We start from the raw sequence: 5,144 nt of genomic DNA, 5'->3' as shown, positions 1-5,144 counted from the left end.
TGTTTCCCATTTTTACTTGAAACAAATCGATTTTTTTATTGTTTACCTGATACATTTGTTCTTTCAATTAAACCAACTGCACATTAAGTATATGTATGCAGGGTGTGTGTGCATTAGAGAGAGGGGTGGGGGCAGGAGCAGGAAGCATAACAGCCAGTAAAACAATCAACAACTTTTCTTCTCCCTTTGGCGTTATGGCCCTTGTAGTATAGCCTAGCCTTCTCAACAAAGCTGGTCCATTCCTTTCTATTTTGGACCCTTTTTCATCATCATCATCATCTTATCCCAATCTTCTGATGTCTCTCTCCACATCATCTATCCATCTCATTCTGGGTCACCCTCTTGTTCATCTGCATTCAGGCATTACAGAAAATACCTTCTTTATTCCTCTGTCATCATTCTAAGGTGTCCTGCTCAGTTCATTATCCTTGCCTTGATTTCAGCTATAATATCAGCTGTATATACAGGGTGATTCAAATGTTTCTTGACATTTTCCATATATCGCTAATGAATGGTGTTCAGGCTAGGATAAAATACACTTGTTTTTCAGCAAGATGGTGAACCACCCCATTTTGCTAGAATCATTCGGAATTACCTCGCTGACACTTTTTCTAGTGGGTGGATCAGCCATGGCTTACCAAGACTTTGAGCATCTCGCTCCCAGACCTGACTCCCCTAGACTATTTTTATCAGGAGTTTCAAGTGTAGGGTGTACCAAGTAAAGATGAACACCATAGAGAAACTAACATGGCAAAGAACTGCAGTAACGAGTGAGATCACACCAGCTATGTTGTAGCATGTGTTCTGGTCTACGCAAGAGAAGTGGGTGTTATACCTAGACTTAGGCACATTAAAATGTACTGAGTTTGTCTTCTATTCTAGAGTACTTTTCAGCAGTATGGTCAATTTTGTCAATAAAATGCTTTTTGATTAAAATGTCTAGAGAGTTTTGAACCACCCTGCACTTCTAATTTTCCAACTCATCAGAATTAATGATGTTCTATCTGTGTCAGGGTTGGCCCTGTGTCCCAGTACAGTTTTTCCCACATAGGTTTTTTTCAGAAAATGTTGTAAGCTAATGCTCTAAACACTTATGAGGTTCAACGAATGTCATCAGTTTGAGAAAACTTGTAATAAAAAGCTCAACAGAGCTTATAATACTCCAAATAATTAACATAGTATAAGGTGCAGTGGGTTTCATCATGTTTTTTTTTCTCAAATCGTGCTATAAGTGGAATTTTGGTAGAGAAAATAACCATATTTCTAAAATATTGATGAACAGAGCGTATAAAAAAGCATACAGGAAGGAATTGGGTACAATTATTCAAAGTCCGAATTTCATTTCTATGTATAGTTTCAATGCTCTGAAAGTGGAATAAAGTTAATTATCTACTGTGGCGTAATTAATCTGAACACATTTAAAGTTATATTTTTTTTACTTATCAAAATATAGTATACAAAGTTTTATATGTTCTGTTCTCCTTCCAATATGATGCTCCTCCCTCCATTCCATTCCCATTGAAGCTTCAATGAAGAATGGATTACTTGCCTATGCAGGATATGAGTTCTTTACCCACGTAAGTTGTCTACTCTCATAATTTGCCATAAATTTTTGTTAAAAGAAAGGCTCTGTGTACTCAAGTAAATACAGTGTATACGTATACTTTCATGATTTTTGAAATTTTCAAACCTTGTGTGTAAACTATATTTTTGAGCTTTGTGAACGAAACTTATTGGAGCATTAAGTGTATTATACTTGGATAATAAAATTATTGGAATATGGTGCTTGGTTTAGGTGTGGGTTGAGGTGGATGGGCAAAGAGGAACAAGTCATCTATTTATTGACCATGGTAACTACTAACTGCAAATTTAGAATCATTTAGATTAAATAATTTCTGTCGCTAGAAAACTTGATAGTCCGAAACTGTATTGTATGTGAGCGAAATCAGACATGTTTAAGGATGGTGGGGAAAAAAACTGATTTTTCCCATGTTGCACACACACAGCATGCTGTACATATTTTTTTTTTCAAAACTGTCTAGACTATATGTCGGTAGAGAATCTTCAGTCCATAATAATACAATAAAACTTTTTAAAATACATTTTGTAGTTTAGGAGGAGACCTGTGGCAAATCACAAAACATTTTATTTGTAACTGCCATAAATGTACAGGTGAGATAACTTTGGAGGACCGGTTTTGCATTGTTTTGAAAAACAATCTGTCACCACTTTTGAAGATGGCAGATCATAGACCAATTTAACATGTCTTGCGAGAGCTTTCAATTATGCTCATGTATGAATAGACTACATTTTCAAAGATAAAGAAACATGAGTCTCAACATTGTTAGGGCATCACTTGAGCTTTAAGTTTTTAATAAAACTATGTAATAAAGTGTGTGTGGTTTAGGAAGATTGATTTAGTTTATTTGGTTCCATTTTTCAAAGGCGAGTATGAATGGACAGCCTCAAACACATAGGAATAACACAACATAAGCTCCACAGAGGATTGTCCAGGTGCCAGAACCTCCTAGGTGCAACACATGGATGTGAGGTTGACACTTCGTCTCCTGTTTAGGAAGAGTGGGGTAAGTCACAAATATTGTGGCCATGATAACTGCAGCAAATTCAGATTTTAAGCTGAAATTCATATCACAACTAGGTACATCCAGTGAATCATTTGGTTTTACATTTGAGTGAAATTGCCAAAGTCATTTGTGGATTGGGTGTAAAGTTGATTTCACATTTAGCACCAGAGCTTCCCTCATGGTGCAGTGGTAGCGTCGTTGCCTTGTAATCAAGGGGTCCCGGGTTCCATACCCAGCGGAAGCACATAGTGGTTCGGATCCCACTTTAAACTGTAGGTCCAGTCCCGATTACCCATACTGTGCATAAAGTGGACTTACAACACCAAATCAATCACATTTAGCAACAAATTCTGATGACACTTTCAAATCTCTGTCTAAGCCATATCTTTGGAGATTGAGAGAAAAGACCCTTCACAATTTTAGGGCATCACTTAAGCTATAGTTCGGTAATTTAACAAATTTTCAAATATAGTGCATGTTTGGGGAGCCAAATTGGTGGGTGGGGGTACTAATGTTTTGACCGTGGGAACTGATTATAAAGCAACAACGTTAACTATTACACTATCTAGGAAGCTTAGAATCAAACATTTTACAACATAATATTTCAGTTAATTTACTTTAATCATTTGAAAGGTGTGAGACTTTCATCATCAATTCTTTAATTATATTGACAGAAGTAAATATTAAACTTCCATATTAAGGAAGGCAATTACTTAAAGTTGAGGAGAAAAGATTCCAACATTATTTATGATTAAATATTATACTGAAATATTTTATATTATTTTCCAAATTGTTTCTAATTATAAATCACCACAATCATTTATGTAACAATAATACATTAGACCACATTATTTTGTACACTTAAATAAGATCCCTGAAAAAGGATTACCATGATATGGTAAAACACATGACAATAAAACATGTTATTATATGTGCAAAAGAATTAAACTTTCCCCAATGGTATCATACAAGTATAATTACCAGAGCTAGGAATTTTAGGTGCTGCACCTAAAAATTTTTTGTGTGAAAATGGGTAAAAAAGTGACTTATCCCCAATATAAGCACGTATTGAACTCTACTCATGGTGTTTCGGTTGCACCTTTTTCACAATCTCACAACCTTTTCCACCTTTTTCACAATCTCAGAACCTTTTCGCCCTTTTTGCATCTTTATCATTTTTTTAAATACAATTCGCACGCTCTTTAACCCCACCCACATTCGAGGCACGGCTTCTTGGCACGCGATTCTTGTTTACAGCACAACAATGAATCGGCTTTCTTCAGTTCTTGGATGTTAATGTAGTAAGCGCGCGGACTTTAAACAGTGCCAACAATGACACGTTACAATTGCTAGAAGTTGTACTCTTTTTGTCCTATGCTGTATTGTTTACGAATTGTTGTAGGAAACCTGTTTTGTTTTAGTTTCCTTCTCCAGTCCCAGCGAGCAAGGTAACTGCAGTCTGTGATCGATGCATCGGATTTGCTTGTTCACCATGCCAAAACATAAAGAAAATGTTGGGAAACTGCAGGATATTGTTAAACAGTTTAGCAGTGACGGCATTCAGATTGATGGATCTGTTCTGAGGTGTGATGTGTGTGATATTTCTATTGCTGTTGATGACAAACGCCAACGCACTCGGGTTGTGCAGCATCTACAAAGTGGGAAGCACGTCAGGAATAAAGAACTACGAGATGGTAAAGGTGGCAAGCGACAGCAATTCATTAGTGAAGCGCTTGCATCTTCGAGTTCCAGAAATACAAATGGATTTTTCAGTGAGACAGCAAGGACATTTATAGCATGTGGAATGCCTCTTTTAAAACTTAACAATCCTGTCATGAAATCATATTTGCAAAAATATACTGGGAAGTCAGTTCCAGATGAGAGCACCTTAAGGAAATCTTACCTTCAATCTCTTTATGAAGTTAAAATCTAGCAGATCAGGCAAGTAGTAGCTGACCATCCAGTCTATTTCATACAAGATGAAACCACAGATAGGCAAAACAGGTATGTTTTGAACATTTTAGTAGCACCTCTCAATGGACATCAAGTGAAACCCATGCTTTTAAAAACTTATTTTCTCGGCAAAACAGATAATGCAAGTGTAATGCAAAGTTTCAATGATGCATGTTTTGTATTGTGGCCGGAGGGCGTAAAATATGATAGTGTGTGGTTAGTTCTTCCAGACCAAGCATCTTACATGTTAGCTGCATTTTCTAATCTGAAGAATATGTATCCTAACTTAAAACATGTGACCTGCATTGTTCCTGCTTTGCATCAAGTTTGTGAAGCTCTCCAGACAAGTTGAATTATATATGTATGCACTGCTAACAATAAATTTTACATCTGAAAATTAGCACCTTTTTTGCACCTTTATTGGCAAATTTTTGCACCTAAAATTCCTAGCTCTGATAATTACTTACATAAAGATTGTATTCGAAAATTATATTTCTCTTTTCAAGCTTTCTAAATAAGAATTACCACACTTATATGTGTTTGTGTCCATTGAAAATCGTGAAATATAATTGCCTCTATTAATGTCTTTGTGTCAGTCACAATGAT

The sequence above is a fragment of the Lepisma saccharinum genome, chromosome 17 (genome assembly GCF_977018435.1).
Source record: "Lepisma saccharinum chromosome 17, izLepSacc3.1, whole genome shotgun sequence".
NCBI classification, from domain to species: domain Eukaryota; kingdom Metazoa; phylum Arthropoda; class Insecta; order Zygentoma; family Lepismatidae; genus Lepisma; species Lepisma saccharinum.
Note: the sequence above shows the minus strand (reverse complement) of the source record.